Source organism: Panthera tigris, chromosome C2 (assembly GCF_018350195.1).
Source record: "Panthera tigris isolate Pti1 chromosome C2, P.tigris_Pti1_mat1.1, whole genome shotgun sequence".
NCBI classification, from domain to species: Eukaryota; Metazoa; Chordata; class Mammalia; order Carnivora; family Felidae; genus Panthera; species Panthera tigris.
Window position 1 is genome coordinate 122,049,568 of NC_056668.1, and position 25,838 is coordinate 122,075,405.

Here is a 25,838-nt window from a genome sequence, read left to right on the forward strand (position 1 = left end):
CAACGTGGATGCAGCCAAGATACAGATTCCATCACCACAAGGATCCCTCCCTTTACCCTTTTAGAGCCACACCTACTATCCTCACTTTCCTCCCCCTCCGAAACCTGTGGCAACCACTAAGCTATTCTCCATTTCAATAATTTTGTCTTTCAAAAAATGTTATCTGAATGGAGTTATGCGGGTTGTAGCCTTTGGGGATTGGCTTTTTTCATTCAGTACCATTTTCTAGTGATTCCAGTTGTTGTGTATATCAACAGTTCATTCCCAATGTGTTTTCAAAGGCATTTTCACACCTAGGGGACGTTCTTCATGAGCTTGTGCCAGTAAGTATCACTCCATAAAATCCCCAGCAATGTTACAAAAGGAAATATACTCTTTAGAGTCTTTTCTTTGAAAAAACCAACAACAAAACAAAACAGCTTATGGAGGTTTTGACATTTTGCAGTATTGGCCACAAACATTTTGAAAAGTTTCCAATGTGGATTTTGTATGTGTGAACTTGAGAAGAGAATAAAAATGTCAGTGGCCGTATTCATCTTGCATAAAATATTTGAACTTTATGCTGCACTAAAACAATAAATTGTCTCTGTAGTAAGACATGGGCAATTAAACAAGCAAGAGAAACAATTCATGTAGCTTGAGTTGAATGGAAGCCCTGCAATTGAAGTAATGTAATCACACCCCAGGAGTCTGAGGAGGGGGTGTGTGCCCAGGAGAGGTGACTGCTTTATGCTTCTTTATATAATGGATAAGGGAAGTGTAATTTAATTTGCAAACAGCAATCTTTAGAAATCAATTAGGAGTTTATTCCAAAGGGGGCAAACATTGGTTACAGATTTATGGACCTCTCTGCAGAGGAGGGAAAGTTTAGCACTTAGGGCTCAAGCCCTGCCCTTCCCACCTCTCCAGAAGTAACTCCCAGTGAGGAAGGAATGTAGCGGCCCACAAGGGAAGGAGTCCTGTGCAGGGGCTGCAGGAGAGGTCTGCAGTGGGAGACGTGAGCCTGTGCCCCAGAGCTGGGCGTCTGTGGACCAGGATGGTCAGGCTGATGCTCCTCTAGTTGTTGATACTGAATTCACACACAGGCCGATGCACCTGGGACAGACCCTGACAGCAGGCCAGCGCTGGCTACTGGAGAGAGCCTCCTGCCCCTGAGAGCAGGGAAGGATTTGTTTCGAAGCTCGGTAAAGTACAGACCCAGGTACTCCTCACTCTATCTTGTACTTGCCTGTTGAGTCATCTCTAGCTGAGCACTGCCTTCATGTGCTCCTCTGAGCGTAGACCCATGGCCGTCAGTCTAACAGGAATTAGCAACGATTTCTTGTGGTCATGTAAGTTCGAGAAACACAGGTTTAATCAAAGTTAAGCAGGCCTCTTTACTGTAGGATGGCCCAGACCTATTGATCTGAGGCTGTGCATGGGGCATCTACAGATTATTATAAGACTGGAGAGTTATAATTACTGACTGTAAGATTATAATCAGATTTTTTAAAAAAAAGTTATCTGACCAGGGACTCAGACAAAAGTGTTCTGGGTCACACTTGGAGGAAGGCTGCCGCGCTAGGTTTCTGTCTGTGAGGCTTGCATGAATAGGACCGCAATGAACACAGAAAGGTAAGTTCTGTGCTAGAGAACTTCCCGTTGTGTTCCCTGCTGTATCTCTACTGTCTAGGACAGTGCCTGGCTCACAGTAAGTGCCCAATGAATGCTGGTTACATGACTAAAAATAATAGCTATTACTTCTTGAGTTCCAGGAATTGTGCTGAGCTTTTTTCAGCCATTATCCCATTTAACTCTCAAAACAATACTGAGAACCAGTTCTCATTGTTATTCCCTTCTACAGGTGAGAAAACTGAGGGTTAAGACGGTTCCATAATTTGCCCATGGTCACAGAGATAGGAGGGGGTCAGGCTGTGGCTTGAATCCAGATTATATAACTCTACAACCCACACGAGTAATTGTTTCTCTGCATTGCTTCTAGGAAGGACCAGGTAAGTAGATAAAAGAATCCAAAACCCATCCAGGCATCACTCATCAGAAGGGAACTAGCCCTGAGTGGTCCCACCAAAACACCCCATTCCTCCAAGTGAACTCATCCTCAGAGGTGGCCTTCCAGGGTGCGGAGGACAGCACATATTCCCAAAACCTTCCTGGCTGCAGAGCATGCCACACATGCCTGTGGGAACTGTAGTTTACCAAGAACCAGATTTACCTGCAAAACTTGATCTGGTCTTCATTAAGTTGTGTGCAGGTCTCCTTGAAACAAGAGTCAACACTGAACACTGAAGCATGTAGAATAAAACAGCCACAGGAACAGGGTTTGGGGCAGGGGCTGAAGTTCTTGCCAGGGATCGAGTAATCACTAAGGCTTCCCAATGGGAAGTTAGGAGCATTAATTTCAGCACAGCAGACCGAGGCCCAAGAGAGAGCATCTCGACCTCCTGATGTTGGTAGTGTGTCTACTAGACATTTCTACCCAGCACTGTGGCAGATAGGAAATAAACCTGCCTAGGAAAGTGGATGTTGATATGGCGGAAAGCCAGGTGCAAAAAAGGCGTTCTCAGGATCCCTCTTTGCAAACAGGAAGTGCATCCCTCAGAAAGGGCCGGTTTATCACCCTAGTATTCAAGGGTCTCCTACAGCTTTGCCCAAAGGCCAGCCACAGGATCCAGGTCCCATTAGGGTCTGGTCCAGGTACTGGGGGCTGGGGGCTTTGCAGAGTGCCTCTCAAACATGACTTAGGCATGGCCCTGTCTTATGGAAAAGCAGTCTCCACTTTTAAAAATTTTCTTTCTTCTTCTTCTTCCGCCCTTTTTTTTAATGGATAAGGAATTGTTCAGATGCCTCAGCAGCATAAATGAAATAAATTATCATTAAGATTAGGGATTGTGTTGTAAGTACACTCTAATTGCTAATTAATGCATTGTCCTGTTGATTTTTCCATGCATCTTATGTTTGACAAAGATGGAGGCTTGTTGCCAGCTCCGGGTAAAACATCGTCTCTGGCCCAGGCAGACAAGGTCGCTGGGTGAGTAAGACATTTCTTAGTTAACATTACTCCAATTCAGCATAGAACAGCTGTTAAAAAGGCTGACATTCAAGCAGATTGCCTGGGTTTGATTCTTAACTCTATCGCTTACTGTGTCTACTTTGAGCAAGTTATTTTATTTCTTTGAGCCTCAGTTTTCCCTTCTCTATAACAGGGATAAAAATGATAGCATCCGCCTTTTAAGATTTTGGCAAGGATTAAAAGAGAGAATAGAGTGAGGCATTTAGATGTAAGACCCAGTATGAGTGCTAGCTGCCAATCTTACTATTCCAGGTGTATATTTTCTTAATCAAACTATTTGAGGCCAATTGGGTTGCAGAATTGAGGGGTTTTGTTTTGTTTTGTTTTTTTGGTGTTTTTTTTTGTGTGTGTGTGTGTGTGGGGGGGTGCGCTTTGGCATTTAGGAAGCTAATGTGGCACACACAATTTATATTATGTTCCATTCCCTGAAGGATTGAGGGCAATGTCTCACAATCAAACATGCTAATATTTATGTAGTTAAATATAGAAACATTAACATTAAGTGAGATAAATAAATACTATAAATACTTTTCTGTTACTTCAGTCAAATATTCTCACCCAGTGAGTTTTGACATCAAATTTATGAAAAGGCTTTCAGGATTCAGAGCTTTTTAAAATTTTGGATAAGGGATTTTTGACCTGTCTGACAGGTACTCCTGCAATAGGTTGCTGTGTCTACACTGGAACAGGTGCCATCCATACTCAGATCCCTCAGTCTTTTTCCTGACTCACTGCGGAGGTCTGTTTCAGCAGCAGATTCTTGGCTCCTGCCTAGACCTTGTGCAGGAAACTTCAGGGAGCCTCTAGGCTGAGCCTGGGAATGGTCAGTGGTCTACAAGGGTCAGGGCCTCCAGCTGTGAGTACCTGCCTGGTGCCAGGTGCCTGATGCCCAGTGCCTGGCTAGGTTTTCTTGCTGGTCCCTAATGCTGTGTGCACAGTGCCCAGTCCTGCACCTAGCCTGGACTAGTGATGGCTCCTGCTTTACAGCTGGTCTCCTGGACAGAGCTCTTCCTTTAAGTGAGGTGGGCAGCCTGATATAGTCATGGGCCAACTTGGGAAGCATAGTGAAAAAAGGGTCAAGAAGCACCTTCTCTCTCAAGGCTCTGAAATCACAGACTTACGGGCAGCTGAGTGAGGGCTGGGTGGGATTCAAATCTGTCCACTCACTCACTCACTCACTCACTCACAGTAAACATTTACTGTGGTCCTACTTTGTGCCAGGACCCTTACCAGGCCCTGCATGGCCAGGAGTCCGCAGAGTCACAATGATATAAAGCTAACAGTGAGGAGTATTTGGAATGTGGGCCAGGCACTGTGCTCTGTACTTTACCAGATCGGCAGACTGGATTCCTCCTTCCCTCAGGCCTGGGGCCACTGGAGTCTGAACCTCTCACCCAAGCCTTAGAGTTCTAGCTCTTAAATTCTCCCCATGAGATTCTTCATGCTCTACAAAAGAGCATTTATCCTCAGTCTATAAAAGCATTAAGCTAGGTGCCAGCTCTAAAGTTAGCAAGAATGGAAATATCAACTTATCTGTCAACATCTGCTTCCCCCAAACTGCATGAAGATGCCACCAAGATGTGGGAATTTTTGCAGTAGGAGACTGGATGGACCAAGGTCTGCCCTGTTCAGGACCACTTATTAGTCCCCTTGCCTTGCGTAGGTAAGAATTTGTGGTAAATAGAGGCAGGAATTTGGACCTCTGTACTGGGCCTCTCTGTGAATATTGGTGCTTGGTGCCCACTCAAAGATTTGTCAACCCCTTCTGAGCACAATCCTGTCTTTGCAGACATTGTCTGAATTCTAACTGCTGAGAAGGAAGTAGAAGGAGGGGAAGCCCAAGGGGACACTGAAGGCTGTCCTTGTGATTAAAATGAACCCATGAATGGCCCCATTTTGGAGCTCAGCCCTGCACCACTTTCATATGCCATGCCATTTACTCCAAATTTCTGGACTTGATGCTATTTTTCCATGTTATACATCAGGAAAATGAGAAGTAAGAAGTTAAAGCAATTAATGTGGTGGCCTAGGCTATGGTTCAGATCTACTGAAAATCCAAGCTTTCGACATGAGATACAAAAAGGTGCCCTTCCACTCTGGGCCCCATGCTACTGAAGGCAATACATACCGGTGAGAGCCTAGAGGCACAAGAGATACTTTACTAATAAAGTTCTTCCTGAGCTAGACACGCTTATTTGGCTGAAGTCTTTTCTTATGAAAACAAAGAGCTAACCTGAAGACAGAGCCCTGCCCACTCGAGAAACAACCAGGGGAGAGACTGTGCCCCTCCAACACATCCTGCCCAGGGCCTGTGGATGGCCTGCTCTTGGAATGAAGATGGACACGATGCAATTTCAAAGTGAATAAAAAGATTAAAATGTGAGTTGTCTGACGTTTCCTCCTAACTCTGGTCTTGGACATGCGGTGGTCTGGTTATATTCTTGCTTTTATGTCTTGCTGGCCTTCTGGTTTTAACACCAGCCTCAGTGTACTTAGGTACTGTGTGAGACAGCCTCTTGGTGTTGATCAACTCTGGGGCACAAATAAATTCTAGTTTTGGGGCCGTGTGCCAAGGTCCCAGTCATGGCTGCCCTGTGAGCCTTGTAGACCCTAAATACCTGGGTCTCACAGCAGGCACCAAACAACCTTCTGCGCCGTTCATCCCCAACCACCTGAAGGGTGTAGATGTCCCTGGAAGCCCCAGGGTTTGCTGGAGTTAGAATGAGACCCTCAGGGGCTCCCGATCTAGCCTGTTTTCCTGCCTCCTAGAATTCTGTGTTTTCAGCATTTGCCCCATATTCTAATGAGATGTTCAGTTCTTAGCTGCAGACATGTGGAGAGATAATTGAGAATTAAAGTCAGAGGGAAAGACTTGAGGACAGCAATCATGGGTTTAAATTTATTATTCTTCTCAGTATCCATCATGTTTCTGCTCTGTAAGAGCCCTCAAATGATACTATTAATTCATTCTTTCAATAATATAAAACATTTTTTTCAGCCATTATAGAGGTACAGAGAAGAACAAGGCTTGGTCCATGATTTCTGCTTTGACTGGGTGGTTGTTCATTTTGAAGTCAGACCCAGTAAGGTAATGTGTGTCCAGAGCCTGGCTAACTCCTCACCTGTCTTCTGCTCTCCACTCCCTCCGCCACCGCTCTCAACCTTGTCTCCTCGTAGTCACAAACCCATGGTCCCACAGAGCCAGTGCCTCAGATCACTTTCTGTCCTTTCTGGCCCCAGATAATACTATTAAGCTCACCAGCTAGTTGTGAGGATCTAAGGCCACAGTGTAGTCCTGAGCACGCAGTCCTGGACACGCAGAGACATCTGTCAATTTCACTTTTCTTCCTTCTCTGGATGGAAACTGCCTTGTCTCTATCATCAATCAGCACAAATGGTATTGGGTATTGTGTTCTTTCTCTGAGTTCTTGGGCCTTGCTTTTGGATTTTCCATTAGAAAGCATTATGGAAGAAGGCTCCAGTTCTGCTCAGGCATGCTCAGTACTGGGCACTGAAGACATTGCTGTTAAAGTGAATGGAAACGGCTCTTGGCAAATCTGCCTCTGAATATACCCCGAATCTTCTCCATGACTTAGAGAGTTAATAGTAATGGACATGGATGGAGTGCTTGCTATGCTGCCCAGGCAAGGAGGCCTGGTTCCAAAGTTAAAGACATCTAGGCCAATTTCAGGCTAAAAATGGAAACTGTCCATAAACTAACCATGGGACTCAGGTGGGAAGACAGGAACCAAATTCCACATAATGGTCCACAATTCTATTCTCCCAGGGTACTTGCACTCTCTCCCCGGCCAGTGTTGCAGGCTAGTGACTAAACACATCATAACACTGATGTGTATAGTATCATGAACATATGGGATGGCACCTGGAAGGGGCAACCTCTGCTGGGGGGTGCTGTGGGCAGACTCGTCTGTAGGCCTTTGAGGAGTTCAGCGTCAGGTGACACAGCCCAGTCTGCACCTTAAAGTTGAACTGATGCATTGATTGTTCTCATCTGGATGTTGTTTTCCTGGCTGCAGGGAACCATGAGAGGCAGAACAGCACAGTAGGTCAGAGAACAGCATCCAGAGCCAACTGCCTGGGCCTGAAGCCATTTACAGATGCTGAGAACATAACATAAGCCCTCTCATCCTCTATTCCCAAATCTATAGAATGAGGACAAAAATAGTGCCCAATGGCCCTGAAGGTGGAGTGACCAACTATGGCCAAAGTGTGGAGCAAAGAGAAAGCCCTAGGTGGGTATAGATATGATAATGATGACAGCGCCTTTTGGAGACACTTCTGTATCCCACGACCTGACATAGCACATTCCCAGGGAGGTGCCATGGTCAGCCAGGAAGCTTGGAGGAAGCCAGGCTTCCAAGAGGTGCCTTCTAGAAGTTTCTCTTTACCAAGTGTTTGTGCAGGAGATCCAGCTGCCTCTGACACCAGAGCTGAATCTGCTGGACAGTCTTGAAGGGCTGGGTACCACCTCTCCATCCTGGGACCACAGGTGTCCCTCCAACTGCATTTACCAGCCTCTAGGATACCAAGATAGGGTTTGCTCTGAACAAGGAGGGAGCAGCATCCATAAAGCATTAAAAAACACATCAAGAAAAGGAGTCTGGAAGCAACATTACTCCTAGATAAAAAGCTACCTTGTTTTCTTAAGGAGATTTGAATTCTCTGAATTAAGGAATTGTGGTTTTAAAGGTTACCTGAGGGAAATACGGAGTTTTTAAAGCCCTGGGCTTTAATTAAAACTCACTCACACGCAACTAATGTGTGAGCCCAGATGTCCCCTGCATGCTCTCTGGGAACACAGGCCAGAAAAGGTCTCTGATTAGATGAGAAACTCTGAAGTCCTCAGCCCTGCATGCAAGCCCCCTCTTCTCCTATTCCTGTTCCTATTTTTTAGGAAAGGCTGGACACCCTACTCTTCAGACATGAATGTATCCAGGTTCTGGAATGTCCATAATCCATGCAATTTACACATGGGGCAGAACATGGTTAGAGTTGACATACTGGTGGTGTTAAAATAAATTCCTACTTTACCACCTCTGCTCATGTGGTTCACTGTGATGGTTTGAATGGTTGCACCATTCAATCCTGCTGCACATGGCCATGTTTGTGAAGGCTCTTTGGATGTCCTTGTCCCCGCAGGGACTCCACATAATCCGTTATTAGAAGCAAACTCAAATTATCATTTCCCTCAACAGATCCCACCCCAAACATTAGCTTTGCTCCACATTCCATGGGGCTTTAGTTATTTTATAAAGCAGCCACCTGCCTTGAAAGGTCTCTGGGGAGAAGGTTCCTCTGGGCTGAATTTGGTCCCAACACCAGCTAGGTTGACCTACTCAGTGTTTCAAAAACAGCTAGTTGTTGATCTTTAGAATTCAGGAGTTTTTTTTTTTTTTTTACTTTTCAATTCAGGTTCTTCTCAAAACTCAGAATACCTAGCAACATGCGCCGACAATCAAACAAGGCAGCAATTGGCTGGGTCCTGCTTTCAGTGAGAGCAGCCCCCCTGCAGCTCAGCACAATCCCAGTACCCCTGTGTCTTCCACACTCACTTTTACTTTCTGCTTGGCCCTGGGATGGGTCTTTCCAAACCAAGAAGTAAGCATAAAGTAAGGGAGCAAAGACTTGAGTACTGGGTTACTGTGAAAGCACCACCCCAAATCCCTCACAACTTTGCCACTAAGGGGTTGTGTGAGGTTGCATCTTTGCTTAAATGGCATGGAGGTTAATACAGGCAAAACAAGAGCAAATGCAGGGACTCCAGAAAATCTTATTCCCAAATGTTGGAATCTCTCAGTTAATAGGGGTAGCCATCTTTTTCTGACAACAGCTAGGGAAATTTTGCACGTCTTTAAAAATGATAACTGTTGGGGCATCTGGGTGGCTCAGTCAGTTAAGCCTCTGACTTTGGCTCAGGTCATGATCTTGGGGTTCATGAGCTTGAGCCCTGAGTCAGGTTCTGTACTGACAGCTTGGAGCCTGGAGCCCGCTTCAGATTCAGTGTCTCCCTCTCTCTCTCTGTCCCTCCCCTGCTCACACGGTCTCTCCCTCAAAAATAAACATGAAAAAAAAGGGATAACTATTACATTTTCTTAGCAACATTCTAGTTTTGCTTTTACCTCCTGAGTTCCAGCCCCTTGATGACTTTTTGGATGAGGTGCATGTTTCTATTCCTTGTCATCCTCCTGTTGGGGCAGCTAGAAAACAGGTTAGTTTATGTATGCTGAGTCATTGATGAAGGTTTCAGGGAGGGTCTCGTTCATTCCACAGCTAATGTGCTTCTGAGTGGAAGCAGAACATAGTTTGGTTTCTTCCTTCCTTTCTGCTGTAGAGAACTTTAAAAATCTCAAACCGTAATTTCTAAGCTTTCTCTGTACTTGACTTTTCTTAAATAGTTTCATTTTCTAGTCCAAAAACAATGCTCTGGCTTTCTAAGGTAAATAAGGCCATTTCTGTTCTAGAAGCAGCTGATGGAGAAAACCGAAGGTGAAGGAAGGCTATTAGAAGAAATGGGTCACATTCTACAAATCCTGGAGCCACAACTGTCTCTCAGGACACCAACCATTTCTATTTCTCCTATATCTTGAAAAGGTGCAGAAAATATCAATTATACTGAAGAGAAAGGACTTTATTTGCATGTTCTTATTTCCTATATATGTCACATACAAAGTAATTAATGAACTTGAAATTTAAAAAAAAATTAAATTTTGGCGGGGGTGGTTGGCTGGCTCAGTTGGTTAAGCCTTTGGCTCTTGATTTCACTTCAGGTCATGATCTCATGGCCCATGAGATTGAGCCCTGCATTGGGCTCTGTGCAGACAGTACACAGCCTGCTTGGGATTCTCTTTCCCTCCCTGTCTCTCTGCCCCTTCCCGGCTCATGTGCGCGCGCTCTCTCTCCCTCTTAAAATAAATACATAAACATTTAAAAAATAATTAAAAAATTAAAAAAAATAAATTTTTTATGTTGACTGTTGAATGATAATCAGTTTCTTCTGGATCTCAGAAAACCACAGAGGATGTGCCACTTTGTGTTGAATGAGGATCTTGGGGCAGTTCTTAGGGCAGGTTATAACTCTGCTCCATGAACAGCCATGATGGGACAAAGTTGCTTAATCATTTTGTCAAATTCCTCTTCATAGGAGAGCACATCCCCAGCCTTGGCAAAAGACTGCTTCTAGAAGCAAGAAATAAGAACCTGGGCTTTTAAAAAGTAACCTCTACTCTGAGGATATAAAAATCATAGTGGAGGGGCGCCTGGGTGACTCAGTCAGTTAAGCGTCTGACTTCAGCTCAGATCATGATCTTGCAGTCTGTGGGTTCGAGCCCCACATCAGGCTCTGTGCTGACAGCTCAGAGTCTGGAGCCTGCTTCTCATTCTGTGTCTCCCAATCTCTCTGCCCCTCCCGTTCTTGTGCTCTGTCTTTCTGTCAGTCTCTCAAAGATAAATAGACATGAAAAAAATTAAAAAAATAATCATAGTGGAGGATGTAACAGACACTTGGCTACAGTCAGAGCTAGCACCCAGGAAATGTGAAATCAGCCAACCTCAGCCTGTGCATTCCTCCCCACTACAACACACCAGGTAAGAAACCATGTCCCGGAATCAAACTGTTGAGATTCAAATCCTGGCTTGACCATTTACAAGCAGTGTGACCTTGGGCAAGTTACTTAACTTCTCCAGACCAGGATTTCTCACCTGTAAAATGTGTATGATGGTACCTCTTGCATGGGTTTTTTAAGGATTAAATGACTGAGTGCATGTAAAGCTTTTATGATAGAACTTGGCATATGGTAAATTCTTAAATGTGTCAAATTATCCATGGCATGTGACTTCAGTACACTGTCACTTGGTTTCCTAGGTTTTCTTATGCGGTCTTGGATTCATTGTTGGGGCATATTGCTCCTGCTTCCCTCCCGTTATCATCAAAATCTAATACCCGCCTGGAACTCTGAAGTTTACAAAATGCTTTTACACTCTAAATCTCAAATAATCTTCACATCAGCCCTGGGTATGCTCCCTACTCTGCCCAATGGGTTTTGGGCAACTTAGTGCCATTTTCTCTCCTCTGTGCTTTCTCCTGTATCACAGTTCTAGAGCCCTGGGAACTAGATTTCCTGGAATTTTAACCAGCAGTTGACAGGTTTTCTGTCTTTGTAAGAATAACAGCAGAGAGGCAAGGTGACGAGGTGCGGAGTCCCTACTCTCCTAAGCAGTGGTGGACAGCCATGCAGGCTCTCCAGCAGAAGGCAGACAGGACGGAGTGATGCCAGGAGCATTTGGACATCCTCTTGCAAGTTACCACCCTTGGTTCTGCAATTCCTGACTTCCTGAACACTAGCGGTGGCTGATTTTTCATCCCCTTAGTTCCTCTAAAGATCTGCGCCCTCAAATCTCCTCTATGAAATCCCTTTGTGCTGGAAATATCTAGAGTGTTTGCCATTTTCCTGACCAAACCCAGACCTACTTTATATTAGAAAACACACAATGAGTACATACTTTATGCCAGGCACTGTGTTAAGCATTTTATATGAGTTAACTTATTTAATCCTTATAATGATGCAGTTTGAAAAGCAGCACAATTATCCTGATTTTTCAGATATGGTAACTGGGGCACAGAGAGGAAAAGTTCCTTTTGCATGGCTATCACTAGGCTCTACAGACTCTGTTAAGTTACTGAATGTTTACCACGTGCCTGGCATTGTACTGAGTATTTCAACGAAGGATGAGTTACGGTTTCCCAAAGTAACAGGTAGTTAAAAGCCAAGCAGGGATTCCCATCCCTTCCTAACTCTCCACCCAGTGTTTCTTTTCCCAAACCTCTGATACCTCTTGCATGGAGAGAACTACCACAGATGTAAGGATGTATAAACAGTTCCAATTAAAGGGTGTCTGTCTAAGAACAAGTTGTCTGCTTCCCGTTCTATGCACTCCTTACATTTTACCAAGGAAACTGTTTTATTCCAAAGAATGAATGGTGGGTCTTGTGACCCAGGGATAATTTGTTATTGTCATACATGGCAGAAGTAGGGGGAAATTAAAAAAAGGAGAGAGGGAATGAGGAAAAGAGGAGAAGGTAGATGGTGCAGGAGGGACAAAGAGAAGAATAAGGAAAAAGGACAAGGCAGGGGAGGAGGAGAGGAAGAAGAAGGAAGGCAGAATGAGAGCTTTTTCTGATCAAACCACCAGCCACATATAAGAGCAAGGCAGAAAAGGGACTTTTCCCACCTCCTATTTCTACCAGGGGATCCAGATCTTTGTCGTAGCAAGGACTAAGTGTTGTTACTCAAATATTCATCCCTCTGCCCCAGATCTACATCATAATGCAAAATCCATAAGTGTTAGCTATTTTGGCTGCTTGATAAAAATTTGATACATTCTGATTAACACACATATAATAAATAGTCTAATTTTATTATGTTGTATAAAGAATTCAAAAATATGTGGTGTCTGTGCTTTCCCAAAGTGTAAGAAAACAGATAAAGCTTCAGACAGTCAAAGAAAGATTGCTTTCATTAAATTATGCTGTTATTGAATTTCTTCCCCTATGATAGTCTCTCCCTGTTCTCAAAGCTGTCTGCCACATGAGCAATCACTTGGGGTGGGATTTTCCCTCGATCTCTGGAAGCCATCCTTGAAGACACGATTTAAATACTTAAGAGATTCTTTACTGAAGGCCTGCAAGCAGTGAGGACGTGTTACAAAGAGGTCAGGAGCTGGTAAATGTAGTGCTGAGTCTACGGGCAGAGGATACAAGTGCTGACTCTAGTCCCCTGGGGCATGCTGGAGTTAAAGAATGTTGATCACCTGCTCCATGCTAGGCACTTCTACAAAAAACCTTCCAAATTGGATGGGTACATTCATCCTTTTTTTTTTTTTTTTTTTTTTTTTTAATAGACAAGGAAACTGAAGCTGGGATAATCTTATCTAAGACTGAGTTAGAATGGTTGCATTGGGGATGCCTTATACTCGTTGCTGTTTAGATTGGAACCATAAACCAGGTTGCCAGGCCAAATGACCTTTCCAGATCACTGAATCTTGAATGGATTGGCTCAAGGATGGGAATTAAACCTGGGCCTTCAAGCTTCCGTGGGGTCTTTGAGTTCCCTCTGCTCACATTACCCTCTAGTAATTCCTCTTCTGCTTCAGCCACCAGGGTCTGTTCCTGTTACTGACAACCAAAGTGTGCTGACTGATGGAGGGTGGGGCTGGATTTGAGCCCTGTTCTGCCTGAAGACACAGATCCTCTGTAAAGGAAGGTGAAACTCATCCCTCCTACTAATCCCACCATGGGGACCTACATTCCCATCACAGGGTCAGACCTTAGAATAAGTGAATGAGGGTAGACTAGGCTTCCTGAAGGACTGAACAGAGAAGAAAGGACACTGGGAACCAAGGGCTACTCCCCAGTGTTCCTACTCTTCAGCCCGGAGAAGCTCTGGGCCTGCCTGCACAGGCCTGGGGGGCCAGGTGCTCCTCCTCTACTCTAGTAAGAATCAGCAGGCAGGACTGGGTCCCCAGCTTTCTGAGGACTGGTTTCCTCCAAGAACATGCCAAGTAAAATGGTCATTCTGTTCCCTGTGTTCACTGGCATTTTCCAGGGGAATTCAGAATCCTCTTATTATCTCCATACCCCTGCCCAGACCTACATTCTAGGAGAAGATTCCACACCCAATGTCATCCCAGTCTGACCCAAATCTACTTGTCCTGCTCCCTCTTTCCTTGGGGATGGAAGCTATGAGGATAATGGGTGACATTAATGGAAGCATAGTGGTTAATTTGAGGGAGATGATAATCCCAAAGAGCCCAGGGCTGGTTAGGCTGTATCTAGTATGCTGCCTTTTCTCCTAAGAGTGACACTTTAGGAGAGTATTTTTCCAAACTGGGTGCGTTCAGAAGGCTGCCTGATGTTTATGGGGTCTAGGAATAAAATCCTAAAGAAATTGGCAAAGGACTAAGAAGAATGATTTGTGGGAGACCGTTCCCATCACACGTCTGGAGGGCAAGGGGAGAGGAGGAGGAAGTGCACTTCGTGGTTGAGGTTCCAGATGAAAGAATCAACAGTGGAGGGTGGCAATTAAAAGGGGGAAGATTTTAGTTTAATGTGGGAATAAATGTTGTAATTAGGGCTGCTTTCTCTGGTATGGAATATTCTGTTCCTTTAAGTATGTAAGCAAGAATGGGAGACATCTGCACAGGGATCCTCCTGGAGGGACTCCAGTCTCTAGAGAAGATCAGATCATATGATCCCTAAAGTCCTCCCCTCTATCAAAGACTCCAGGATTACTCTGTACGTAAATTCTGATGGACAATAGGGGAGTGACTACATACATTGTTCCATCCACAGTCTGAAATCTTGACAGCCTCTAAAAAGAATGAATTAAAGCTAAGGATGCTAACACAGGATCAAATCCATAACAAGTTGTAAATTTGACAAAGCAAGCTGCAAATAGGTATTTCTATATAATACTATACATTTTCTTTGTAGGATATGTGGGTACAGAAATACAAATGTGAAAATGTGCACACACACATACACACACACACAGGCTAGGAAAAATAAAAAATGTATAAGGGAGGATTTGGGGTCTGGAAATGGTAGTTAAGAAGAGTTTAGCTTCATTTGCTACGTTTCTTTTCTTTCCTTCTTCTTATGTTTTTTAACAAGAAGAATATTTTCATGTATTACTTATGGTATTGAAAATGAAAGGAAAAATGCTGATGGCTATGAGGCTATTTCTCCCAGATAGAAAGTGGCGAGTTTAATCTTAATTAATGATCAGGTCATTCATTCATCAATAGCCATTGAACACCCCCTATGCACTGACATGGTAAGGATACAAGGCATGGTGGAAGACAGAGCTCTTCCCCTCAAGAAGCTTCTGGCATAGAAACCAGCAATTGCAACCGAGTATAAGCAAGGCTGTGAGGGGCAACAGTGTGGGCTTCCCAGGGCCTGAGGGCTGAGGTCTCGTGGGTCTTAGCGTGGAGGATGAGGGTTCCAGGTGTGACGGACAATATGTAGCAAGGTCTGGAGTGAACAGAAGCATGGCCTACTTGAGAAAATGAAATGTTTGTTAGAGCTGCTGGGAGGTAGGAGGAACAGTGGGGAACAAATCTAAAGATATAAGCAGAATATAGATAATAGAGGCCCTATGGGTCACGTCAAAGAGATGAGACTTTACCCTAAAAACAGTGGGGAACCATTGAAGAATGTCAAGTGGTTGAGAGGTTAATGGTAGTCTTTCAGGCTAGCTAAGGGAGTTTTCTGGGAAGGGTGGCTCTGGGTGGTCCTCAGAACATAGCGTATAAGCTTTCTACTTACATAAGCTGAAGTTTTGCTTTTGAAGAGGTACAAATGAATAATTATCTATATGCAGATTAATTGCTTTGTGGATTTTCTGTGGCAAATGAGAAACGTTAACCCAAAAATGATTTTCCATTCTTGCATAGGACACTGATGGCTGCCTTTCTGTCATTAGTCACCAGGCTCCCCTAGGCCTCAAACTCATTTTAAACACTGGACTGAGCCAAACCAAATCCAGAAGGGAAATCTCTGCTAAAAATGATTAACATAACGCATGAGAAAGCCAAGTGTAAATGACTGTTCATTCAGGGGAATACCCACAGCAAGCACCCAGAACGTTCCTGAGGAACCAAATGTCCATGCAGTTGCTGGGCATGGCTATACATGAAGCAAGAGACTGAGAACAGAGTTGGTCATTTGGTGCAACATTTGAACCCTGGCTCCTCACCACACCTGTGATGGCAGGTTACTTAATCCCTGACACCTGTCGTTTTCATTTCACAGCTACTATGGATGAGGCAGGGGAAATCTATTCGGGTTTAGGGTCAAAAGCCAGCAGGTGTGCTGGGAATTGAAAATCAAGCACATGTTGTGCTTGAAAAATAAAACAACAAAACTTTAAATCCTCTTTAAATTGTGAATGCCAGGCACTTGGAAGCCCCAAAGCTTCCACTGATTATTATTCTTTTTCTTTTCTTACTTTTTTTTTTTTTTTTGGATTCACTAGAGGTTAAGGTCTAGTTTGAAAGGCTGAGGGAGAGATGGTAAACAGGGTGGGGGCAGGGATGTAAAGAGGAGATAAATGAAGATTTCTCTCTCAATATCCACATCTGGTTTCATTCAAGTAAATCAAATGTGCATGATGATTCAACTCCATTGTACCACTGTAACTATTACAACTACCTAAAGTTTTTTATTGTGGGGGTTAATTGGATATATATGAATTACCCAGCATATATTATGTGGTTTGGGGCCTCTCCTTTTCTGTTTATTGGTCATGGATAATTGAGAACAGATTGCTCATCCCTGCAAACCAACCACTCTAGAATGAATCTTAAGTAACAGAGCTGGAAGTTTCCTTAAAATAATCCAAACCGACCTAAATAGCTCAATTTATGGAGGAGGAAACTGAGGCCAGGAAGGGAATGATCTACCAAAGCCACACTGCCAGTGCAGGGCAGAGCTGGGATGAGACCCCAGCCCTCCCAACAGCCAGTCCAGAGCTCCTTTCATTCCATCAAGCTGACCATCTACAGGAGCCTGACTCTGCCTGTCCAGGGAATGAGACACCGCTCCACCCCTAAGTCTGCAGAACCTCTCTTAAAACTCATGCTCATAATAACGTGGTGTTACTGTTCACGGAATAGTTGGGATGGCGATGGGAAAAGCTATGAATTTGGAGACTGGAAACTCCCTAGGAAGTGGAGGGAATGCTGAGCTGTCCTTGGCTTCATGGCTGTCTAAGTATTTGTTACAACTCCCTCCCTGTCCCCAGATTCTACCTCAATAGTTGTAAGTAGGCCTATTCTGTGGGTTTCTATAACAATCTTCCTCCTTCAAACCCACTGCATGGACAGGGCCCACCAAGATCTACGCAAGATGAAACATCTAGACAAGTGGCACCCTCCCTCAGGAATGGTACAAAGAATGGTTAGGACACAGTGTGGCTTCAAAATGATGAGTTATCCAACCAAAAAAAAGCAGCAGCTTGAGGTTTCCTTGAGCCTTCATGACTTTAGCTCAGGCTACTGCATGATTTCCCATAGGATTACAAGAGCAAAACTGAAAATTGCTCTCAGACTTTAAGAGTCTGTACTCCAGGTGGGAATGCCTCATTCCCGCTGGGTGCGTTATCATGTGGGTTGACTGGCTCTTTGTTGCCAAACACCTGCCTAGAAGTGTGTAATGCTTCCAGATGTTTCTCAGCATCCAGATGTACAGCATGCTCCAACTACAGCTGCTTCTATCAAGTTGAACACTGCATCTCTGGTTGCAAAATCACATCCTCACAAACATATTCTGATCATGCATGGCATGTGGGAATTGGTGGATTTGGGAATCATGAGCCAAGGGCTTCAGTATCAGGCAAACAGAGGGTTGAGTCCTGGCCCTCCAATGACACAAAGCTCTTTGTGTCCCAATCCCTCACTTGTAAAATAAGGACAATGGTGGCAACCTCCCAGAGTCATTACATGTACAGCGATGCATATAAGGCTCTTAATAAATGAATACGATATGGTAGGTGTGCAGTGAAGAGTAGATTTTCTCAGAGGAGACAGGGAGGGCTCGGTCTTGTTCACCACTGTATCGCCAGCACTTAGTACATGGCAGGAGCTCAATAAATATAAATAAGGAAGTGAATGAATGAGAATCTGAATGGCCTCTGATTTGCAGCCACGTAGGTGCTTAGAAAAGTCCTTGAAATCTATGCTTGTAGTGAGAATTTAATTAAGCCTCTGACTTACACATAAAAATTTAGCACCTTTTCAAAGCTGAACCACGGTAAAACCCTCTTCCATCACCACATGAACGAAGAGTTGACTCCCTTTCATTATGTGGGCCTCTTTATGCCATTTGTCTTCTCCGGTGCCAGTCCACAGGAGAGAGTAGTATGCATTGTTACTGCTACTTTCTCAGTTACTAAATCCCACAGTGCTCTAACTCCCAGCCTGGGCAACGGCAGGTTCAGACAGCAATGCAAATACCACTGGAACTTCAGCAGGGATATATATTCTGGAAGGCTCCCTGGATAGCAGCAGGGGACTCAGTCTCCCTCAGTAAGGACCCCATGGAAGTACGTACCAAGCCACCACAGGGACCACCACTCACAAATGCACTGAAATCTGGCCCTGGAAGTTAACCTATTAACAAAACTTGGAGGAAAAGTCTATCTCCTATCAATGAAATGGAAATGAAAAAAATCCACTAACGGGCACCAAAGCTATGTGTTTGAAAGGGAGTGAACCTGTTGACCTGAAAGCATGAGGGACTATAATTCATTCATTCTCCATGGACCCCTGATCTAGAAATGCAAAGTCAACACCTACCCAAACACTGAGCCCTCTCTTTTCTACTGAATGGATCCTGGTTTGATCAGCCAGAATACTGTCCCCCAAGCATTACCCCAACTCTGCATCCCTACCCTGCTGACAACCACCACAGTACACACACTGGACTTTATTCTACAGATAACTGAATCTCTACGTTTCAAAATTCTGAGAGCGAGAAATGAGTGGAATAGATAGAATGGTAATAACATATTTTTCCTAAATAAATGGTTCTCACAGGAAGGTGCTGTGACAGTGGCAAAGCTATGAAGGAATCTGGGGGCACTTCAAACTGGGAACTGTCATTTTCTATCCACTGTGTCTTTTCAAAGTGTAAAGTAAGTGTGGTGAGGGTTAATAATAATGAGATTAATTGTGCCCTTTCTCTGCGCCAGCCATAGCTAGAAGCGCTTTGTTAGTATTGACTCATTTTATTCTCCAATTACCGCTGGGAAGTACAGGGAAGGTCCACAGCTTGCTCAAAGTCACAGGGTCTTTATATGTAAAACTGGGTTAAAAGATAACAAATAATATGAAAACCCAACAGAATTAACTAAAAAAAAGATAAGTGAAATAAAAAGGATTGCAACAGAACCTAAAACCATGGCATCGGAAAGAAAATTTGCATTGGTAGTACCGAAAAAACAAAGTGAACACTGTAAAACTGATGCAAAAAATAAAATAAACTATCTAAGAAGGCAGGAAAATGCCAAAGAAACACACATCAGTGTCAGAACGCATCATACATGGAGAACAGAGATTGTAAGCATTGTCAGTAATTGTGGGGAATGGAATCAATAAACAAAGATATTCTAAATTTCCCTTGACTAAAATAAAACAGACAAAAAACATTAATCATAATTGTAAGATTAAAAGATCTCCTTGCATTTCATAGAAAGAAAGAAAATCCATGAAAAGAAGCCTTCCTGGATAAAGCCAACTAGATTTACTAAATTAAGATTAATGACATTATTTTCAAGGGGATTAGTGAAATATTTTTACTCATAAGAAATTAAGCTAGAGCCTCACCTCCAATCCTGTATCAAAACAAATTTCACAGAGTTTAAAGAGTTAGTTTAAAAATGAGCCATATACAACCTTGGGAAAAAGTGTTAGTATTGTATGGATTTTTGGATGAGGAACCTTTTTCCTTTTGCTTAGAGCAAAAAGTAATGGGAAAAAAATCATAAAAGAAAACATTAATGGATATGACTAATACCGTTTAAAATTTATATCCAAAACCAACTAATCAAAATTTAAAAGCACAAAAGAATAACATTTCCTGCAAAACAAAGATATGTGAATGGGTTACTATTAAAAAGAGGAAGCGAGAGATAGACATTTTTGCATTTTAATAGGGAAGCAATAATCTCTTCAATTATAAGCATATATGAATATAAAATGTACAAAACAAAAAACACATATACCTCATAACGATTTTGGAAATGTTCACACTCCTCAGTAATCAACACGATGCAAACTAAAATGTGGTCACAATTTTGCTCATTAAATTGGCAAAACAGGGGAGAGAGCATTTCCTTTCTTAACTACTGGTAAATCAGTTCCTTTCTGGGAAGACAGTTCTGCTCTGGGTACCAAGAATACTAAAAGAGTATACATTTGACCTGCCAATTCATCTGCTAGGACTTCACCCAGCGCAACAATCCAATAATTGCATCAAGATGTATGTAGGAGGATTTTCACCAGGCAGAGAATGCTCTATCTACCCGGTGCTTGGTTATTTAAAAAACCACCATCAACGTCAGTCCCCACAGGTTTTGACCTTCTGAATTTGTAGAGCATGTGTCATTTTACTTAATTTTGGAAACAAGTTCCTAAGGAAGGCATTATCATCATTATCCCCACTTAAAGACCCTGGAAGACAAAAAGGGTAGGGTAGTCTGAGTTAAAGGTCACAGAAAGTTCTCTCTGATGTCTGAAATCATGCCATTAAAGCATAAATAGAATGAGAAGGGTAGGTTACCTGGAACAACTCCTTCCTCTTATAAAGTAGATAATTGGGATTCAGAGAGGGGAAGTTTCTCACGGAGGTGCACATGGTGATTCTGAGACACTTTCTCCTGGACTAACTCACTGTTAAGGCACAGACATTCCCGGAAAGAAGGATCTGTTCTCAAAGCTCTTCCTTTGCTGTTTTCGTGAGCTTATGTGCTAAAACACTGGCACCTTAGACACTGGAAACAGGACACGTGATGAGTCGGTTGTGATGGACAAACAGGAGGTTGAGGAAAGTCTGAAGAAAGGTCTGAGAATATCCCAAAGTCCGCTCCTCACCCTGGGGGGCTCTGGTCACTCAGTGGTTGTGGGATGCATGACGAAGTAGGAATAGAGGAGAAGGAGGGAACCAATACCAGCTGTCTAATCTACTGCTCAGGCAGGGCAGGCTCAGCTTCCCTTCTGGGGCTCCGAATTCCTGGCTCGGGCAGCTGTGTCATGGGCCCCACATCTGCTATTTCAGGTCTACCACGTGCTGGTTGGCCTCTGAGCATTCTTGACTCTGGATGCGCTCAGCCAGCATCCGAAGGGAACAATCCATCAGACCCTCCCCAAGTGGAGATTCTAGCAGGGCAGGTACAAATGTCTCCCTCGAAGGTCCAGAGGGTGCTTCCCTGGGAGATTTTAAACCTGGTCTCAGCCGCTCTTCTCAGCTGCACTTGGCAGCACATTTATCAGATACTTCATTATTTAAAAGAAGAAGCCCTGAAGAGTTGGTTTGGGGAGCTAATTCAGGGCTGGAAGGTAAGAGTCATGTTTGGCTTTCACGTGTCAGGTGTCCTCATCCTTGATAAGAGCAGACGGGTATTCACAAAGCCAGAACCTGCCTGGAGCACTTCACGCTCATTTCTGGCTGGCTGGGGCCGTGGTTCCTCAATCTCCTCCTGTAGGGCCACTTTGCCAAATCTCTGCCCTGCTGCTCATCCTTGCCCTCTGCCTTGGCCTCTGTCCCCAAGCTGGGGAGGACGCCCTGAGGGGCTCTGCAGGGTGTCAGGAGAAGGTGTCTCTGTGGGTTCCTTCCTTGCCTCTCTCAACACCCTGCCTCCACTACCAACCAGATCAAGTGCCCTCCCGGCCCCATGAACAGACTAATTTAGAGTTGTTTATAGCTATAGATCTCAGCAGCAGTATTTCCACAGGAGGTAATTTGTTACTAATAAAAGCGAATGTTCTGAAGTTTGTGAATGATTTCCTTTTCATTTTTTTTAATAGAATGGATTCAAGGTTACACCTATAACAAAATCCCTTACTTGTGTGCATTCTGGTGCATTTTCTTCAGGGACAGAAGATGAAGCTCCCAGGCCCCGGGGGCACAGTGTATGCCCATGGCAAGGTGCTGTCCACATGAGCTGCACCCAGCCCAGGGCCGACTGGTGGGAGTGCAGGTCGGGAGCTTTGTGAGGCATGGATGTTTGTACTGATCAGGGAGTACCAGCCATTTAGGGCAGTAACCTTGCCTTATGGTCCTCTGGGCTCAAGTGTCAGACACAGCGCCTACATACAGTAGGTGCTTAGTCCTCATGGAGTGGCAGAAGATGGCATTTTGAGTGATCTCACTGACTAACCAAGACCTGCCTTGGGAACATGCAGAGAATGTGGCTGTGTGGGGTCAGGTCCAAGCAGCAACTGCATCCAATCCTGCCTCCTCACCCCTCCTCTCTGGTTTTCTCAACCTTATCTGCTCACCAACCTCAGTTTAATGTCTCTGATATTCCTGCCTTGTGTGACCCAGGAAGTACTTAGAATCGCTTTTCTCTGAATCCGTTTTATTATTTGGTCAACCTGATCGCTGAATATGTATCACATGGTCAGGCACTCCATGAGCGTGTTCTGCCTTCTTGTCTACGCTGACCACTCCTCACAGGTGGGTGTAATGTCTTCTGCCTCCCGACCAGCACTGGGGCCTCAGTGTGAGCTCCATAAACATTTGAATTGAGTTGAGCCACACATAGACATAATGTTAAAGAAATTTTAAGATTTTTTTTAGTTTAATTATTTATTTTGAGAGACAGAGAGACAGAGAGAGAGACAGAGACAGAGAGAGTGAGTGAGAGTGCAGAAGAGGGGAAGAGAGGGAGAAAGAAAAAATTCCTAAGCAGACTCCACACTGTCAGCAAGGAGCCCAACGTGGGGCTTGAACTCAGGAACCATGAGATCATGACCTGAGCCGAAATCAAGAGTCAGACACAGGGCAGCTGGGTGACTCAGTCAGTTAAGCATCCAACTCTTCATTTCAGCTCAGGTCGTGACCTCATGGTTTGTGAGTTTAAGACCCACATTGGACTCCATGCTGATGGCTCAGAGACTGCTTGAGATTCTCTCCCTCTCTCCTCCCCTCCCCTGCTCATGTGTGTGCTCACTCTCTCTCTCTCTCTCTCTCTCAAAAAAAAAAAAAAAAAGAGTGAGGCACTTAACCAACTGAGTTACCCAGGTACCCTGAAAGTTTTTAAAAAACATAGCATTTCAGTGTCAGAAGAACCTTGGTTCAGATGCCGGCAAATCCCTTTGGATGCTGTATGATCTTGGGTAAGTTACACAACCTCTCTGATTTTCAATTTCCTAACTTTAAGAGTTACATAATAATGTTGACCTCATCACGGGTAGGACAAAGGCCACATCTTAAAGATAATGCCTGCCTTCTTCTCACATATCTCCTTACTCCCCCACCCCCCACCATATTTAGAACACCTAAAAATCATTAGCAGGCCAATAATGACAGGGGGTCCACCAATGTACTGTCCTTAGGGATCGCTAGTCCCTTCCCAAGGCCTCATAGAGCTAGAATGGGGAACAGGCAGGCCTGACCAATCATAAGGACCACTGCAACCTGGCTGCCTGAAGGGGCAGTAACAGGGGAAGAAGACCTTAGGCAACTTCAAGGAACTTAAGGTGGCTTATGTTACCCCTAAGATGGAGGTCCCCCTCAGCAGATCCGGCTCCTCCAAGAAGGGACATTTGGGCATAGCTGGAATGAGAGATAGGCTGAACATCACACTGTTATCCTTAGTTCCAGATCCATCACCCCATCTCCACATTCTGTCCAGGTTCCATGTTAAGTACAAGCAACCAACCAGGAGATGTGCCTTTCTCTAAATTAACACAAAACCACACACACACACACACACGTGTGCAAATAATTGTAACAGCTAATTCTCCAAGAAGTCATTATGTGCCAGACACTAAGTATCTTACATGCTTTCATTTATTAATACTTTCCTCAGATCTGTGAGGTTAGTGTAGTGATTACCTTCACTTTACGGATGAGGAGGCACAGACAAGGAAAGTTGCAGAAGGCTGGGGAAAAGCACCATATGATAACCTACGACAGCCGGCTTCTCTATCTAGGCTATCACGTCTTCTCGGGTCCCAAACAACAGCAGCCACCACTCGTGGACACCTGCCACAGGCCAGAAACTACTTCAGATATGATCATTTCTATACTCCAGAAGGGGAAAGGGATCACATAGGCAGGAAGTGACGAAGCAAGAACTTAAAGTTGAGTCTTTCTAAGATGTGACACTGCATCCCAAAGGACACCTTTCCTTTGGAAAATGGGAAGAAGGAAAGGGGTGATCCATGGAGATTAACTGCAAAAGGAAATATCCTCCTTGGGTGATCCTAGTTTTTTCCTACTAACCAAAACTGTAATGAGACACATTTCTTTCATATTTTTGTTCCCTCCCCTGGCATCTGACAATTAAACAGGACCTTGAGGCTTGTTTCCTTCCCATGCTTCAGGTTCCACTTTAAGTAAACTCTCTGCAACATTTACCCCTTCCTCCTCCTCCTCTTCCTCCTCTGTTTCCAGCATAATGCTGTTCATGACCATCCCTGGAATCTCTCCAAGACAAGCACTGCCAAGAGAAGCCATTGTCTTGTCAGAAAAGTCCATTAAGGCTGTCAGGTTCCCTAACAAATCAATCAGGCACCAGGAGGCCTTTCAAAACGATATCATTTGCTATTCAGGCGGAAACAAATAACTGTCCCAGGTGAGCGGCAGAGGCACGGGCCATGTGCCAAATTGCACCATGGTCTCAGGAAAGGAGCTGACATTTTCCACCAACAAATGGCACAGGGTGTGCTTATTTCTCCCATCTTAAAACAAACAAAACAACCCTTTTCTTGACCCCTCCTTCCCCATCAGCTAGCGCCCCATATGTTCCCCTTCACAGTTTCGCTTTTCAAAGGGGGATGGATCTGGACTCACTGTCACCAACTTCTTTTTTCCCATTTTTTACTGCCCAGAGTTTCAGTCGTCCTCCTCTAAAACTCCCATTTCAAGGTCACTAGTGACCTCCAGGTTGCTACACACAATGATCCTTCCTCAGTCCTCATTTTCCTTCACCTGTCTGAAGTCCTTGATCACCCCCTGTGTTTGTTAGTTGTTACTAGCTGCTGTAACAACCAATCCTCAAATCTCAGCGCCTGAAAATAGTAAAGGTTTATTTCTCACCTGTGACACACTCCAAAGTGTGTGTGTGTGTGTGTGTGTGTGTGTGTGTGTGTGGCGAGGTGATTGCTACTCCACACAGTCATTAGGAGACCAGATCCTCCCATCCAGAGGTTCCACCATTGCCTGGGGCCAAGGGAGCAGGAGATTTTACTGAAGATAGCATACATCACTTCCAGCCACATGTTAGTATCCAGAACTCAGTCGTGTGGATGCATCTAATTTCAAGGGAAGGTGGGAAATGTAGTCTAGTTATGTGCCTGGGAAAAAGAGGAACTAGTTTGGGGAGTACCCCCCTGGTATCTCCCATGTCCCCCCCCCCTCCTTTAGTTCCAGATACTTAATCTCTTGCTTTCCTTCTTAACTCACTGGCCAGTTCTTGTCAGTCTCCTTTGCCTGTCCTACCTCTCCTCCTGAACGTCTTAATAGTCCATGCCCTCAAAGACGAGCTGTAAACTAACAATTCTCAATTTATTTCTCCAGTCGGACCTTTCTCCCAAACTCTAAACGTGGGTGTCCAACTGCTTACTTCACATCTCCACGTGGATGCTAGAAGACACAGCAAACTGAACATTCTAAAGTGAAGGCCAAGTACTCCTTCCCAAACCCACTGCCCCCACTCAGGCAATGGCACCTCCATCATTCGAGTTGTTTGGACCCTGCAGCCACCAGAGACCCCTTTGTATCTCTCACACCTCAAGTATCAGGAAATCCTATTAGCTTTACCCTCAAAACATACTTACCCAAAACTCCCATTGTTTCTCACCTCCTTAGACAGGCCACCAGCACTCCTAACTGGATTACAGCAGTAGCCTCCTACCTGGCCTTCCTGGTACTGCTCTTGCCCTCCTACAATCTATTCTGCATGCAGTAGTCAGAGAGGTCCTATCCGAATGTAAGCCAATTCATGTCACCCCTCTGCCCCAA

The 25,838-nt window shown here is 44.3% G+C and overlaps 1 protein-coding gene and 1 long non-coding RNA gene across 2 annotated transcripts in view; one reads left to right on the forward strand and one right to left on the reverse strand.

The window, feature by feature from the left end:
- Positions 1-3,026, forward strand: part of LOC102954466 — a 10,719-nt gene extending 7,693 nt beyond the window's left edge. The window contains exons 2-3 of the long non-coding RNA XR_006222117.1: positions 1,086-1,201; positions 2,965-3,026. This is a non-coding gene — a long non-coding RNA (uncharacterized LOC102954466). The remainder of the gene's footprint in view (positions 1-1,085; positions 1,202-2,964) is intronic.
- The window catches only part of CLSTN2 (calsyntenin 2), a 398,662-nt gene that overhangs the window by 321,676 nt on the left and 51,148 nt on the right, over positions 1-25,838 (reverse strand). The gene's annotated exons all lie outside the window — the stretch shown is intronic.